Source organism: Panthera uncia, unplaced genomic scaffold, assembly GCF_023721935.1.
Source record: "Panthera uncia isolate 11264 unplaced genomic scaffold, Puncia_PCG_1.0 HiC_scaffold_517, whole genome shotgun sequence".
NCBI lineage: Eukaryota > Metazoa > Chordata > Mammalia > Carnivora > Felidae > Panthera > Panthera uncia.
The window spans coordinates 1-18,336 of record NW_026059668.1 but is presented as its reverse complement, the minus strand read 5'-3'; the positions used below and the strand labels follow the sequence as shown (position 1 = coordinate 18,336).

Below are 18,336 nucleotides of genomic sequence, written 5' to 3'. Positions count from 1 at the left end.
ACAAGTCTGACAGTTAATCCAGCAAGGCTCCATGCCACCTAACGGTCACTATCCAGGCTCCCAGGGGTGCGACAGGGTGGCCAGGAAGAGACACCTGGGGTCACGGGCCCGGGAGCCAAGAGCTGAGAGCCCAGCATCCCTGCCCAGCAGGGAAGAGGGGGCTCATGAGCAGACACTGTAGACCGTGGGCAGCAGGCAGGTCAGAGAGACCACAGCCTGGGGCCTGGGCCCACATTACTGAAAGACATTGGAGCAGGGCCAGGAGAGGAGGCAGCAGAAGACAGCTTGGCCCAGACCAAGATGGGCATCAGAGCAGGGCAAGCCCGCAGGGCTGACTGAACATCAGCTGGACACTCGGGATCCCAAGGCAAGTGACAGGGAGCCAAGCCCTGCTGAGGGCAAACCCCTCAAGTAAGTCTCCCAGAACAGGGCTGAGCTCCAAAACTGTGCATGGTGCGTTTGCAATGGGAAACGTGTCTGCTTACCAACCCTAGACAGAATGGCTACGGCCACAGACCACAGGCCTTGGTGGTCAGGTTGTGTGGGGGTAAGGTGGGGATGTGGCAGAGAGGGGCAGAAACTGGGGGACGCAAATGTCGGGAATGTCCCAGAACAGGGGCTACAGGGAGTGTCTCCAATCCAAGGACCTGGGCAGTGGACAGAGCCCTGGGCCAGGCCCGTCAGCAGAGACCCCAACACAGGTACAACACACAGCCCTGTCTGAGAAGGGCTCATTTCCTGATTTGTCAGGAGTTTATACCCTCTTCCCAATGCTGGCCCCCACCTGTAATGTTTAGGTGGAAGGACACCTTCTCTCCCCCAGCCTCACAGCTGTACTCCCCAGTGTCCGCCTTCCCCGCCTGCTGCACCACCAGCCTCCTGCTGCAGCCTGTGGCCTCCATGCACACTTTGGAGCTTGCATTCAGCTTCTTCCCATCCTTGTACCACGTCACCTCTGTCTTGTCCTGAGCCACCTCGCAGCTCAGCGTGACGCTGGCCCCCGCCTCAGCCTGCACCTCACTGCATGCCAGCTGCTCCTTGGCAAACATGGCCAAGGGCTCTGGGGACAGAGAGGGACACACAGGAACAAACACACCATCTAAGTTAGGAAGGCAGCACTGGGAAAGAAGAGGTAAACGGGATGGCTGGAATAGTCTCCAGGCTCTGCACGTGCATGGCTTGCAGGGTCTTTCCCATGTGGGCACGGAGTCCCCGCAGCTCCCTGCTGCAACCTACTCCGTGTCAGCATCTACTGGCAATGCAGGGAGAGTGGAACTGTACCTCCTATCAGTGCATGATTCTGTTGATACACTGCTGATTTCAGTTCACTGATATTCTGTCTAAATATAGGCCTGGAAAGCCATGACACACTGGCCCACGCTCTTTCTCCTGTCCCATCGTGTTGTACTACAGAAGCTACGCTACCATGTAAGATGGGATAAGAGTGTATCTCCTTTTCTCTACAAGAATGTCTGTGAACAGGATATAATTTCCAGAATGCCTGGAAGGATTTACCAGGCAAGTCACCAGGCTTCCATTCTGTTCCATGAAGACACTTTGGTTCCTGCTTCTGTTGTTCCAATGACACTGTGGGCATTGTCCACTTCTTACGTCCGTTGAGATTTGCTTTTCTACAACCACTAGGACCATACATCACCACTGTTCTGATGTTCTGGCATTAAAGAGTGCCAGATTCTCTCAAGTGACTTGTCAGAAAGACACACAACAGGTTTTGTGGTGTCCATACACACCCACAAACCATGATGTACTAATACAACTGCAAACTGCTATGGGGGCCCCCAGGAGTCAGGCAGGGCTGCTCTGAAGTTCAATTTGCCCACAAGAAGGAAAATAAAGATAGGTCACAGACTTGTCTGGAACCAGTCAGGAGGCATCAGTGTCCCTGAGCACCATCTGGAAACACAGTGGGATGGATACTGCCTTATCAGTCAGGGGCTGCTACCACTGAGTGTGCTCATGTCCCACAAGCCACTTACTCCTCTCCCTCCCTCAACCTTTACCTCATCCAGGGGGAATTCTGACACAGGATATCCTAACTGAAGACAAAAAGAAACAAGATTTGCTTTGAAAACAGCTCCAAACCACACACGTGCTCATCACAGGTGTTCAGCTACTACCACTTCGCCGCTTGTTATTTATTTTGCCGAGATGCTACAATAAACATCTATCTGTGTTTTGCACTCAGGGAGCTTCCACACCCGTGAGCATGGCCCAGAATACCTACAACCTCAATAATGCAAGTTCAACCTCGAGATGATTCCAGCTATGATCAGGAGGCTGAAGCGTCCTCTTATCCTGGCTTACTGAAACCCAAACATCTCTTGATAGTGAGAACCTTTAAATGAGGCTATGGAAGCCACTAGAGCATCTGCAGGTGAGGACGTCTGGTCAATCTCAGCCCAGTGCAGCACACAGAGCCTGAATCCCGGACGCCAAAGGAGCCACAGTACGTTCTGAAGGGGTGCTGGGGACAGTGGCTGAGCATGGCCATGTGGACACACCATGGGGTACCCAAGAGGAGCTCTCTCTTGTCTGGACACTCTTCCCTTCCCACATCCGTGGGTTCAGCCACCAGAGTGAAATGGGAGGCAGAAGGCTGGGATCTGGGAGGAGCATCAGGGTCTGTCTGGGCTGCGCACTAGTGCCATCATCACTGGCAGTCAAGGATAAAGTATTAGCCCCAGAACTGACCTGTGACGTCCAGGTGGAAGGACACCTTCTCTCCCCCGGCCTCACAGCTGTACTCCCCGGCGTCCGCCTTCCCTGCCTGCTGCATCACCAGCTTCCTGCTGCAGCCCTTGGCTTCCACACGCATTCTGGAGCTGGCACTCAGCTTCTTCCCGTCCTTGTACCACGTCACCTCCGTCTGGGCCTGGGCCACCTCGCAGCTCAGTGTGGCACTGGCCCCCGCCTTGGCCTGCACCTCACTGAGTGCTGGCTGCTCCTTGGCAAACATGACCGAGGGCTCTGGGGACAGGGAGGGACACACAGCATCAAACACACCATATCCATTAGGGTCGCAGCACTGGGAGAGCAGGCCTGGATGAGGGTGCAGGGCCACGGAAACTCCTCCAGGCTCTGTGCTGGCTGCACAAGTACCCAAAGTTCACTATAGGCTCTACCACTGTTCCACGTGGGGATGCTGGAAAAGACTTCGCTGTGCACACATACCTCTGGGAGAGGTGCAGGGGTGTTGCAATGCACACGCACCCCAGCCTTCCCAGGTGATGCAGTCTTTCCTCACAGTTGTGCAGGGAGCTGCTGCCGCTCCTTGCTCTCACCTACACTGTGATGTCCACTGCTGGCACCTGCAGGGAGGGACATGTCCCTCCTGTGGTCTTTCCATGTAAGTCCCTGATGACTCACACAGTGGAGCACCGTTCAGGTTTCTCTGACTCTTCTCTTCTGCAGTGTGGTATCATTGCAATGCCCTGTCTGGTTATCAGTTATTGCTAATTATGGCCTGTCCTTTACATATTCGTTTTTAGGAGCTCTTGCACTTGCATTAGAGCTTTGATAATCATGGTTTTGTGAATAATTTATCCATCATCGTCACTTGCCTTTTCATCCCTTTGTGTCCTCTGATGATGTAAAGTTCTCAGTTGTGATTTAGGCAGGTATGTCAATGTGTCCTTTGTGGTTGGTGTGTTCATATTCTGTTTCAGAAATCTTTCATTACCCTGAGGCCATTAAATGTTGTGTGTTCTCTGCTAAGAGCGTGTTTTGTCTTTCACACTGGAATCCTAGCTTGGCTGGAGTTGGTGCCTATGCGTGATGTGGGGGAGCCCCCCATTTTTATTATAGATAAATAGATCATTTGAGAGAGACATAGAAGATAGATAGATAGATAGATAGATAGATAATACAGGTAGATGATGGATAGATATAGATAGATGATACATATATATGTAGATACACACATAGGTAGGTAGGTAGATAGGTAGGTAGGTAGGTAGGTAGATAGATGATCCAGATAGATGATGGAAAGATGGAGTAATGGATGATACAGATAGATGAAAGATAGATAGATAGATAGATAGATAGATAGATAGATAGATAGATACAGATAGATGATATAGTAGATGATAGATAGATAGATAGATAGATAGATTGATAGATGATCCAGATAGATGACAGAAAGATGGAGAGAGAGAGAGAGAGAGAGAGAGAGAGAGAGAGAGATCCACATAGATGATGGAAAGATGGAGAGATGTAAGACACAGATAGATGATATACAGATAGATAGATTATATAGATAGATAGATAGATAGATAGATAGATAGATACAAAGTTACATAGTCTGAGCACCATTTATGAAAAGACAATCTATCTCTATACCATGTGCCAGAATTACAGAATAAAAATAATTGAAAAGGGGGGGTGCCTGGGTGGTTTAGTCAGTTAAGTGTCCAACTCTTGGTTTCAGCTCAGGTCATGATGTCACAGCTTATGGGTGTGAGCCCCATACTGGGCTCTGCAGTAGCAGCACAGAGACCATGCATTCTGTCACTGCTCCACCTGGGCTCTCTCTCTCTGCCCCTCCCCTGCTCTAGCTCCCTCTCTATCTCTCTCTGAAAATAAATAAATAAACATTAAAAAATCTCCTTTTAAAAACTGGAAAAGGATGGGGTGGGTGAAGCTGGTCACAGCATGGTCTATTTGAACCTTACCACTTGTCCCTTTGTGTTATGCACCTATCCCCAAGTTGCAACCTGATGTCTTCCTACTACAGCTTTATTAGTTATATTACTTCATTTTATATTTCTCCTGATTCACTGTACAGTGTTGCACACAGTTGTACCAGTGGAGCCATGTACAAGCTCCAGTTAGAAGGAGACACCCTGTGAATGTGATGTGCTGTAGTTTTCTGTATCCTGCGTCAAATTAAGGAACAATCCTCTTATAGTTAATCAAGGACTTGACTACCTTGAATGTATGCTACATTTTATGAAATTCTTCTTCTGCATATAATGTAAAAATTTTATCAAGCAGTCATGTGAGAATAAAACAAAACAAAAAATGTGTTTTCCCTTTTAAGTTCTAAATATGACAGATTATACTGATATTCTAATGTTCTGGTGTTGGCCAATCCTGTGTTCTTAGGAGATGAGCTCAGACAGTGTGTCTGCACTTTGAGTATTGCACTGTTACTTGGACAATATTTTGTGTAAAATTTGGTATTGACATGCATCCGAGACTGGCCTCCAATTGCAATTCTTCACACTTGTCCAATTTGGGTATCAATGCGGCGTAAAATGGGTTAAGAGTGTACATCCCTTTTCTGTCCTCTTAAAGAATCCTCCATGATCATGGGACAATTTCTTTCCAGAATTTGTAATTTGTAATCTACAATTCGTAAATTGTAACTTACCAGCAGAACCACTGAATTTAATCTTGTCTAATGAGAAGGCTTTTTGGGATGGTTCCATTTTTTAAAAAAGTTATAAGATTGTTTACATTGTTTATATCTTCTTGTGGATGTTTTGATACAGTTTTCAAGGAATTGGACAATTTTCCAAAACTTTTCAATTCTACTTGAGTAAAATAATATCACGTTCTACTGAAATGACAGGGTCAAAAGTGTTCCTAGTAAGTTTCTTACTATCTATACACATCTACAAATCATGTAATGATACACTACTGAAGAGTCACACATTGCTATTAGGAGTCAATGTGGGGCCACAGACCACCTATTTGAGCTTAACCTCTCTTAACTTAAAGTAAGTTTGCAGATATCTCTGTGCACCAGCCAGGGATGGGCATACGCGTGCACGCCCCCCCCCCCCACACACACCACTAGCAAATGCTATGAAATAAATACATAAATACTGCTTCACCAGTCAGTGGCTGCCACTATAGTAACTTATCTGTCCCAAAGTGTGCTGATTTCAGAGAAGCTACTCATTCTTCCCAGCTTCAAAATCTATGAATCAAACTCCAACCACAATACTGACACAGAACATTCTCACAGAGACAAAAGGAAACTGAAATTTTCTTTCAAAAGAATGTTCCAGGGGCTCCTGGGTGACTCAGTTGGTTAAGCATCTCAGTCTTAAGTTCAGCTCAGGTCATGATCCCACAGTTCCTGAGATTAAGCCCTGCTTCAGGTAATGTCAACACAGAGCCTGATTGGGATTCTCTCTCTCCCTCTCTCTGTGCCCCTCCCTTGCTCATGCTTTCTCTCTCTCTCTCTCTCTCTTCCTCTCTCTCTCTCTCTCTCTCTGAAAATAAATAAATAAACATTTAAAAATTATCAATAAGTAAGTAAATAATGTCCCACATGCCAGGTACACATCCAAGTCGCATATCTCCCAGCCCTCTGCTCCTGGTTTACTATGTGCGGACATTGCGACAGAACAGGGATCGAGATTTGGGTACACATAGGTGCACAGATAACTTCCATGTCCACATGTGAGGCAGGAAGAGTGTCCCAAAATGACTGAAATTTTGGTAATGCCAAGTTCAGTCTCAAGACAACTCTAAGACGACTGGGTTGGGTATCTGAAATGCACCTGTATCAGGTTCAAAGATTTTCAGCCCTCATGTGGTGCTGGGTGAGGTCATCTGGGAGCTTCTAGAAGTAATTTGCATGCCCTGGGGTGAGAGACATTGGCTTTACTTTAGGCAGTGAAGCCAGATGGAGCGAGAGTACTGGACACAGGAACTCCAGGAGCATTACTCCATGGAAACATCATGCAGGGTGCACAACAGGGGTGGTGTGCTGTACACAGATCTTCCCATCCACTCTCCCAGGGCTTGGCCACAGGCATGAAGATGGGATATGGGAGATGTGAGGACAGGAGATCTACTGGAGAGACCACAGGTTCTTCATAGCTGTCAGTCAACACATCATGCTGAAACAGGGCTAACATGGCACGCCACCACCACCCAAGTACTGACCTGTGACATCCAGGAGGAAGGACACCTTCTGGCCCCCGGCCTCACAGCTGTACTCCCCGGCGTCTGCCTTCCCCGCCTGCTGCACCACCAGCCTCCTGCTGCAGCCCTTGGTCTCCACGCGCACTCTGGAGCTCGCACTCAGTTTCTTCCCATCCTTGTACCATGTCACCTCCGTCTGGGCCTGGGCCACCTCACAGCTCAGCGTGGCGCTGGCCCCTGCCTTGGCCTGCACCTCACTGCGTGCCGGCTGCTCCTTGGCAAACACAGCTGCAGGCTCTGGAGAGAGGGAGGGATGCATGAGGTCAAAGATACAATCCATGTGAAGAATGCAGGTCTGGGAAAGAAGGTCTAAACAGGGAGGCAGGGGGACTGGAACTCTCTCCAATCCCTGCATCAGATGTGGGCCAAGAAGCCTCAGCACCTTTTCAGCAACAACTAACACAACTTATTTACACACTCTACCACTTTCCTGGTTGTTCCAGTTGGGGACCATATATTCTATCCCTGCTCCACCCTGTCTGTCCTAAGTGGGGACCATACATTCTATCCCTGCTCTCCTGGGCTGTTCCAGGTGGGGAGCATACATACATTCTATCCTTGCTCTCCTGGACTGCTCCAGGTAGGACCATACATTCTATCCCTGCTCCTCCTGGGCTGTTCCAGGTGGGACCATACATTCTATCACTGTTCCATGTGGGCTTTTCCAAGTGGGACCATACATTCTATCACTGTTCCACCTCGTCTGTTCCAGGTGGGGACCATACATTCTATCCCTGCTCCACCTGGCATGTTCCAGGTGGGGACCATACATTCTATCCCTGATCCACCTGGGATATTCCAGGTGGGACCATACATTTTATCCCTGCTCCTCCTGGGCTGTTCCAGGTGGGACCATACATTCTATCCCTGCTCCTCCTGGGCTGTTCCAGGTGGGACCATACAGTCTATCACTGCCCCACCTAGGATGTTCTAGGTCTGGACCATATGTTCTATCACCACTCTACTTGGGCTGCTCTAGGCTGGGACTCTTGAGAGACCTCTGTGCACATGCAACCTGTGGAGTCATGATGACTTCCCACCTTAACCTTATAAGATGATGCGGAGTCTTTCCACACATTCATGCTGGGAGCATCTCACCTTTAGTGCAGGGAGTTCCTGCAGGTTCAGGGCTTCATGCTCTGGCCTACTCTGCACTGACTAGTGCTGGCAATCTGGGGGGAGTGTAGATTGCCCTCTGTGGCTGTTTTGCATGGTCCTGAGGACTCAAACAGTGGAGCATTCTTTCCGGTCATTACTGTTTGTGTTTCTGAATCGTCACTGTCATGTTTTCTGTCCAATGGTCAAGACCACTCTCTGTCTCTTTCACATTCATTTTAGGAACTCTATTTAACATGACAGAGATTCTCTCTTCCATATGTGTGGGGTTTGCCTTTTCACTCTTGGGGTGTGTTCTAATGAATCAAAGATTGCAGGTTTAATGTGGTCAAACATGTCATTCTTGTCCCATGGTGGCTAGTGCATTTGTGTTATATCAGAAACCCCCGCTTACCCTTCAATCCATATCATCATCTAAGAGTGTCATGGTGCCACCTGTCACCCTGTCATCCACATGGAGTTGGATGGGTATGCAGTGTGAATTACCAGACTTTTTTTTGCATATGGTTAAATGACAAAAAAAAATTTCTATCAAATTAGTGTATATTGAATTTCTATGAAATTAGTGTATATAGTGTATATCTAGTGTATATATACAGAAGTGTTTTCTTTATGTCAACATTTGTACGTGGTTATCTTTCTAATACTCACAAAGCCTAACAATTTTTATTTGTAATTTCAGACGTGGTGATCGTGATCATGTCTTCTGTGAATTCTACTTTGTTTACCAAGGTTTATGCATTTTATTTCATTTTCCTCCCTTCCATGCTGTGCAATGTTGGATAGAAGTGCTAACAGTGCACCCCTTCCCTTGTTCTCTATCTCATAGGTAAAACCTTCAAGGTTTCCCATGAAGTATGATGTTACCTGGTGTTTCCTGTAGTACTATTTATCAATTTATCAAGGTAAGGAAGAATTGGTTTATTGATAGTTGGTCAAGAATTTTATGGCATGAATTGAGGATAAATTTTATCAAATATTTGCTCAGGGTTTATGTTAAACTTTATCAAATTTTTCTTCTGCATTTATTGAGATAACCATATCCTTTTTCTCCTTCAAGCAGTTAGTTCACATTATGCAGTTGATGCTAGTTCAAACAACATGGGTTTGAACTGCAGGGGTCCATTTAAACATTGATTTTTAAAATGAATACAGTACAGTACTATAAATGTATTTTCTCTTTCTTGTTCTTTTCTTAATATCATTTCTTTCCTCTATCTTACATTATTGTAAGAATACAGAGTATAATACATATAACATGCAAAATCAACTATTTAAGTTATCGGCAAGACTCTCAGTCAACAGTGCGCTATTAACAGTTAAGTTCTGGGGGAGTCAAAAGTTATAAGTGGATTTTTTACTGCATTGGGCACTACCACCCCTAATCCCTACATCACTGAGATCAACTGTGGTGATTTTCTACTGTTTTGAATATTAAACCAACTTTGCATTCCTGGACTATGACTTCATCAAAGCATATTTTTTTGACATCTTGCTTAGATGACTTTGCCAATGTTTTGTTGAAGATATTGGATATTGATATCCATAAGAGATTGGCCTATAATTTTAATCCTTCCTTCTTTCCTTGTCAGATTTTGGTGTTGATGTTATGTTAGCTCCATGAATCAAAAAAGAATGTACATCTTTATTTTATTCTCTAGGATAATCTCCATGAATACTTTCCATAATATTTGGTATAATTTTTCAGCAGAGCTACTAGGCTTAGATCATTCTCTATGAAAAAAAGTTTTATTACTGTTTCCATTTATTTAAATTTATGGGACTACCTGAGTTATATATTTCTTCTTGTGTCACTTTTTCAGATGGTTTTCTAAGAATTTGGTCAATTTATCAAAACTTTCAAATTGATACCATAAAATAATATGCCATATGCTCTCAAAAAAACACTTTGGAAAAATGTAGGATTTCTGGTATCTGTACACACCCAAAAATATTATATACTGATATACCATCACAACTATTATGGGCTGGCAGCTAGGATTAATGTGGTGCTATGGCCCACCCTCCTCTGATGTTAAGACAAATTTAACAAAAGCAAAATAAATTTAGTCCTTAGACTTCCCCATGAAGCAGCCAGGAGGCACAAACACACAATACCCACTAGGAAATCCTATGACATACTGCTATACCAGCCAGTGATTGCCACCACAAGGATTCATCTATAGCAGAGCATGGTGATACTTACTTCTTCCCATTTCTAAATCTATAAATCAGACTCCAAGAGGAATTATGACACAGAATGGCCTATGGCCTTACTGAAGACACAAGGAAACAAGATGTGCTTTAGAAAAAGAACTCCAGAACTTACATGTACATGTCTCAGGTACAAATCTATCAACCCTCTAGTTCTGTTTACTTTGCACAGGCACTACAAGAAAACAGCAGTCTAGATTTTGCTACATACAGGTGCACAGATAACATATATTCATGTGCAAAATAACACATTAAAACAAACAAAACATTAATAATCCAAAGTTTAGTTAAGATCATTCCAAGTATGATTATATCATCAAAATTTCCCCTACTCTGGTTTAAAGGAACTGAAATGTCTCTCACTAGTAAGAACTCCTTACAGCACTGAAGGGGGCATCTAGGGAGCTCAGGAAAGCACAGTCACATAACCAAGGTGTGAGATGCCTAGTCTACTTCAGAACCCAAACATGAAGAACAGCCATAGTCCTGGGCACTGAGGAACTCCAGGAGGGCCCTGTGCAGGTGCTCAGATGCATGACTGAGAGAACTGCTCAAAGACACAAAAATGGCCCCTCTCACTCCCTGAGCACCCTTCTCATTAAACTTCTGTCAGTCTAACCTTGGCTATGAAAATAGGAGGCAACAGGATGGCAGAGGGGAAAAGATGAAGAGTAAGGGAAGGAACATCAGAGCCTGTGGGATCTGTAATGCAATTCCTCCATTATATCCAATCAAGACTGTTAGTATCAAAAGGAACTGACCTGTGACATCCAGGTGGAAGGACACCTTCTGGCCCCCGGCCTCACAGCTGTACTCCCCAGCATCCACCTTCCCCGCCTGTTGCACCACCAGCCTCCTGCTACAGCCCTTGGCCTCCATGTGCACTTTGGAGCTCGCACTCAGCTTCTTCCCGTCCTTGTACCATGTCACCTCTGTCTTGTCCTGGGCCACCTCGCAGCTCAGTGTGGCGCTGGCCCCTGCCTTGGCCTGTACCTCACTGCGTGCAGGCTGCTCCTTGGCAAACACCACTGTAGGTTCTGAGGACAGGGAGGGATACACAGGGTTAAAGATACTGTGCAAATCAGGAAGGCAGCACTGAGAAAAGACTGAATGGAGAGGCAGGAGAATTGAAAGTCTCTAGGCTCCACATAAGAGTGAAACCATATGGTATCTGTCTTTCCCTGTATGGCTTATTTCACTTAGCATAACACTCTCCAGTTCCATCCATGTTGCTACAAAGGGCCATATTTCATTCTTTCTCATTGCCATGTAGTACTCCATTGTGTATATAAACCACAATTTTTAGCTCTGCACTAACTGTGTGACTTGGAGAAGCCCCACTGCCTTCCTAAGGACAAGTAACACTATTTATCTGTACATTCTACCCCACTTCTCCATGTGGGCTGTTCCAGGTGGGGACTACATTCTACCACCACTCTGCTCGAGGTATTGTGGTGGGGGGCGGGAATTCTGTAAGAGACTCTTGTGCACGTGGGATCTGTGGGGTCATTATGCCTGCACACCTCAACATTTATAGATGATGCAAAGTCTTTACCACATGACTGCCTAAGAACATTCTCCCTGCAGTGCAGGAATGTTCCTACAGCCAGAATACTTGGTACAATTTGATAGTAGAGCCACTAGGGTTATCCAGTATTGTGTGACAAGATTGTTTATTATGGTTCCAATAATTTATAAGGTTATAGGACTACTCAAATTGTCTATGTGTTCTTCCATGAGTTTTGATATAGCTCTCTTGATCAATTGGTCAAAACTTTCCAAATTTACTTGCATAATGTTATATCATATTCTCAGATAATCACATCACAAATATACACATAGGGTTTTAAACATTTGTAAACACTCACAAACCATTAAACCCCAATGTAATACCAACATGTTATGTGCTGGCATCCAGGAGCCACATGTAACTGTACATATGAATTATATGAAAGGAAAATAAAGTCAGTTCTCAGACATCTCTATTGATTAGCCAGGGAAGCACAGATGCACACTAATTATTAGGAAATGCTGTGAAATAAATGCTAAATTACTTTCAGTGGCTGCTCCTGTGACCTCATTCTTAGCGGGGCATGCTGGTAGACAATATGCTACTCAGCATTCCATTGGCAAACGTATAGGTCTAACTACAAACAGAATTCAGAGGCAAAACACCAACTTATGACAAAGTGAAAATAAGATATGCTTTGATAGGAAATTCCAAGCATCACAGGTGTTTGTTGGGGCACATACACACCAGTCCTCTGCTCTCTGTGTAATCAACACAGACATGGCAACAAAATATGGATCTAGATTTGGCTACGTATGGGTGCAGAGAGAACTCCTACACTCTGTGAAAGGAGGGAAGTATCCCAGAACACCTAAGACTTTGAAAACCCAAGGCACAGTCTCAAGATAATTCCAAGTATGACTGTGTGGCCTACATTTCCCCGTCCCCTGACTCAGTGAAGCCAATATGTCTTGCTAGCAGGAACCCTTAGGTGTGTTTGGTGAAGATACAATGACCTCTCAGAATGACTCCAGGGGAGAGACATCTGGTTTACTTCAGCCCCAAGCATCAGGGAGATCCAGAGTCCTGGACTCCAACGTCCACGAATGGGTTCTGAGCAGGTACTGGGAACATGTGACCAGCACTATTACGTGGAAACACAACCTCTGGCGTATGAGAATGACCTGTCTCCCTCCTGTGCACTCCTTCCAGCCATGTTCCCATGGCCCCACCTGGGATATGGAAATGGAGGTGGTGAATGGGTGATGTCAAGGGAAAAAGTCTAACTGAAAGAGCACGAGAGTCTGTCTTGGGGATAAATCTGTTCCACCTTCACCTCACAAAAAGGCTAATTTTGCATTCTCTAAGAACTGACCTGTGACATCCAGGCAGAAGGACACCTTCTGGCCCCCAGCCTCACAGAGGTACTCCCCAGCATCCACCTTCCCCGCCTGCTGCACCACCAGCTTCCTGCTGCAGCCCTTGGCCTCCATGTGCACTTTGGAGCTCGCACTCAGCTTCTTCCCGTCCTTGTACCACGTCACCTCTGTCTTGTCTTGGGCCACCTCGCAGCTCAGTGTGGCGCTGGCCCCTGCCTTGGCCTGCACCTCACTGCGTGCAGGCTGCTCCTTGGCAAACACCACTGTAGGTTCTGAGGACAGGGAGGGATGCTTGGAGTCAAAGATACCATCCATGTGAAGAATGCAGGTCTGGAAAAGAAGGTCTAAACAGGGAGGCAGGGGGACTGGAACTCTCTCCAATCCCTGGATCAGGTGTGTGGCCAAGAAGCCCCACCACCTTCTCAGCAACAACTAACAAAATTTATTTACACACTCTACCGCTTTCCTAGTTGTTCCAACTGGGGACAATACATTCTATCACTGATCTGCCTGGGCTGTCCCCAGTGGAAACCAAAAATTCTATCACTGCTCATCAGCGATGTTCTGGGTGAGGACCATACATTCTATCACTGTTCCCTGTGAGCTCTTCCAGGTAGAGACCATACATTCTATCACTGTTCCACCTGTGCCTTCCTGTGGCTGTCTCGTTCATTGACTTGATGACTCACAAAGCACAGTAAATTTTCTGAAGTTTTTGGACCTTAATATTTGCTCTTCTGTGGTGTCATTGCTCAAGTGTTTTGCCCTATTTTCAACAGCACTGTCTCTTACTCATATATTCACTTGGGAGCTCTTTATTTAAGTAAATGTCAGAGTGTTTGTGGTTATGTGTGTTTATATACCCTCCCCATCTTGTGATTTGCCTTTCCACACCTTCATGTTTCTAGTGACAAAATGTTAAGAGCTTTCTTATGGACAGATATATTATTTTGTCCTTTTTATTTTGTGCACTTTGTTCTTTTTAGGGACAACTTCATGCTGAAGTCATTAATGACCCACATTGTTTGATAAGAGCTTGAACCACATTTCTCACTGAGGTCTCTAACCCACATTGAGCTGAGATTTTGCATAGGAAGAAATAGACATCCATCTTCAATTCCGTTTTCCATATGGTTAATAGTCTTAGTACCATTTGTGAAAGACTGACCCTCCACTACAGTTACACTTAGCACCACGGTGAAAACCAAACTAAAAAACAAAAAGCAGAAGGGACTCAGGTTTTATACAGACCTGTTTCTGGATTCACTTTTCTGTTCTCTTGGGCTGTTTCTCAGTCCCTACATAAAGACCCAATTGTCTGAATTGCTGTAGTTTTATCAAAAGTCTTGATATCAAGTAAATTAAATATCATTATTTTGGAGGATTTTTTTGTTTTTTGTTTTGTTTTGTTTTGTATTTTTCAAAGTGGCCTTCCTCTCTCTGGCTTTGCAATATACTTGTCAATACTCTTACTCACAGAAGAACTATTATTTGGGTGTTGAAGAGGATTGAACACTTCGGGTGTTCCATCAATTTCCATCCATGATTTAGATCTTATTCTGTCTCTCAATAAAGTTGAATAGTTTTTGCCCACAAAGCACCTCACGATCCTTTCTTAGACTTGGAATTGGTAACAGGATTTTTCTGATGTTATGTTAACCCCTTTAAAATGTCACTTTCCAGCTTCTGGTGTCTGGTGTATAGATACAGAGTGTTTCCTGTAGTGATTTTTGTATGTCCTAATCTTACTCTCTTTCCCATCCAAAATGTAACTGTTTGGGATTTTCCACATTGATAACCATATCTTCTGTTAGTTTCAGTTTTCACTTTTCCAGCTTTCATGTCTTTAATTTTATTTTCCTCCATGGTGTGCTGTGAATATTGCATAAAAGTAAGGACACTCAGTTTCCCTGTCTTGGTCCCATCTCAAAGGCAAAGTTTTCAAGTTTTCATGTGAAATTTGATGTCAGGTATTCAATACCACCAATTATTACATTAAAGACAAAATGTTCTACTTAAAATTTGTGAAGAATTTTTTGGTAGTAATTGATGCCACATATTATAGAATATTCTCTCTGGATTTCTGATGTTATATTTTATCTAGTGCTTTTATTTATCATTTATTGGGGAAATAACATTGCTTTTACTTTTATTTTGTTAATATCAAGCCATTGTTGATTTTTCTGTTAGTTTTTTTATTAATTATTTTTTTTAATTTACATCCAAGTTAGTTAACATATAGTGCAATAATGATTTCAGGAATGGAATCCAGTGATTCATCCCCTATATATAACCCTCAGTGCTTATCCAAACAAGTGTCCTCCTTAAAGCCCTTGCCTTTAGCTCATTCCCCCACCTAACACCCTTCTAGCAACCCTCAGTTTGTTCTCTGTATTTAAGAGTCTCTTATGGTTTGCCTCCCTCCTTGTTTTTACATTGTTTTTGTTTCCTTTCCCTTATGTTCATCAGTTTTGTATCTAAAATTCCACATATGAGTGAGTCACGATATTTGTCTTTCTCTGACTAATTTCGCTTAGCATAATACTCTCTAGTTCCATCCACATTGTTGCAAATGGCAAGATTTCATTCTTAATGATTGCTACTTGTTGATTTTCTAATGTTTCTGGTGTTGAACCAGACTTGCATTCCTGGAATATGACTGTTGTCCTAGTGTGTTGTTCTCTTGATAAATTGCAGAATTCAGTTGGATAATATTTTCTGGAAGGTACTGCCTTGACATCAACAAGAGGTGGCCTGTGAAAATTCTTCATATTTATCTTGTCACATTTTGATATTGATATGCTATATATGTAAAATAAATTGATGTGTGTGTCTCTTTTCAAAACTCTATAAGAATCCTATAAACATAAACATGAGATAATTTCTTTCCAGAACATTTTATAGAATTTAAGAGGCACTGGGCTTAGACATTATTCTCTAAGATTACTTATGATCCTCCATTTATCTTAAGTCTTAGGACTGTGCAACTTGTCCAATTTTTCTTGTGTAAGTTTCAATATAATTCCCTAGGAAATGATTGATTTGTAAGTGTCTGCTCTCTTTGTAAACTGCACAGACATTGCAATACAATACAGATCTAGATTTGGCTACATATAGGTGCAGAGAAAACTTCTACATCCCTGTGAAAACAGGGAAGTGTGTCCCAAAACGCCAAAAACTGTGACTCAAAGCACAGTCCTGGGAAAACTCCAAATATGACGGTGGCCCCAATTTTCCCTTCCCCTGGTTCAATGAAATCAAACATTTCCACCATCAAGAACACTCATGTGATTTGGAGGAAGATATTTGTGACCTTCAGAACGACTCTCCTGGAAAGACATCTGGTCTACATCAGCTCCATGCATCAGGGAGATCCAGATTCCTGAACTCCAATGTCCACCAGTAGGTTCTGAGCAGGTGCTGGGAACATGTGACCAGCACTATTACGTGGAAGCACAACCATGGTGTATGAGAATGACCTGTCTCCTTCCTGTGCACTCCCTCCAGCCATCCTCCCATGGTCCCACCTGGGATGTGGAAATGGAGGTGGTGAATGGGTAATGTCAATGGAAAAGTCTAACTGAAAGAGCACGAGAGTCTGTCTTGGGAATAAATCTGTTCCAAGCTCACCTCATAAAAGAGGCTAATTTTGTACTCTGAAAGAACTGACCTGTGACGTCCAGATGGAAGGACACCTTCTGGCCCCCGGCCTCACAGCTGTACTCCCCGGCGTCGGCCTTCCCTGCCTGCTGCACCACCAGCCGCCTGCTGCAGCCCTTGGCCTCCACGTGCACTTTGGAGCTCGCACTCAGCTTCTTCCCGTCCTTGTACCATGTCACCTCCGTCTGGGCCTGGGCCACCTCACAGCTCAGTGTGGCACTGGCCCCCGCCTTGGCCTGCACCTCACTGCATGCTGGCTGCTCCTTGACAAATACAGCTGAAGGCTCTGGGGACAGGGAGAGATGCATGGAGTCAAAGATACCATCCGTGTGAAGAATGCAAGTCTTGGAAAAAAGGTATAAACAAGGAGGCAGGGGGACTGCAACTCTCTCCAATCTCTGTGCCAAGTGGGTGGACAAGAAGCCCCACAACCTTCTCGGTAACAACTAACACAATTTATTTACAGACTGCCATTTTCCTGGCTGTTCTGGGGTGGGGGGGACCATACATTCTATCACTGATCTGCCTGCCTTCCTGTGGCTGTGTCCTCCATAGTCTTGATGACTCACAAAGTACAACACCCTTTCTGAAGTTTTTGGTAGTTATAATTTGCTCTACTGTGGTGTCATTGCTCAAGAGATGTGCCCCACTTACAAGAGCACTTTCTCTTACTCGTATTTATTTAAGAGCTCTTTATATAAGTAAATGTCAGACTGTTGTGGTTATGTGTGTTTATATACCCTCCCCATCTAGTGACTGGCATTTCTACCCCTTCATTGGGGGCCCTACATAGACACCCAATTTTTTGCATTGCTGTACTTTTATCAGAAGTCTTGATATCAGGTAAAGTTAATGCCATTGCATTGGGGATTTCTTTTGGTTTTTGTTCAGTTTTGTTTTGCTTTGTTTTTGTCAAAAGTAGATTTCCTCTCTCTGGCTTTACAACTCACTTGTCAATACTCTCACTCACATAAGAGCTATTATTTGGGATTTAATGAGGACTGACTACCTCTGGATCTTTCATCAATTTCCATCCATGATTTAGATCTCTTTCTGTCTCTCAATAAAGTTGAATACTTTTTTCCCACAAAGCATCTGAAGATCCTTTCTTATACCTGGAATTGGTAATAGGATTTTTCTCATGCTGTTATAACCCCTTCAAAATGTCACTTTCCAGCTTCTGCTGTCTGATGTCTAGATACAGAATGCTTCCTATATATTGATTTTTGTATGTCCTATTCTCTCCTCACTCTCTTTGCCATCCAAAAAGTAACTTTGGGATTTTCCACATTGATAATCATATCTTCTGTTAGTTTCAGTTTTCATTTTTCCAACTTTCACCTTCACTTTTATTTTCCTCCAGGATGTGCTGTGAACGTTGCATAAAAGTGAGGACATTCAGCTTCCCTGTCTTGGTCCCATCTCAAAGGCAAAGCTTTCAAAGTTTCACGTGAAGTGTGATGTCAGCTAGCCTTTTCAATACCACCAGTTACTACA

The 18,336-nt window shown here is 44.2% G+C and overlaps 1 pseudogene; it reads right to left on the bottom strand.

Moving 5' to 3' along the window:
- LOC125918182 (obscurin-like) overlaps nt 1-17,164 on the bottom strand; it is a 39,030-nt pseudogene extending 21,866 nt beyond the window's left edge.
- Between the last annotated feature and the right edge of the window lie 1,172 nt (nt 17,165-18,336).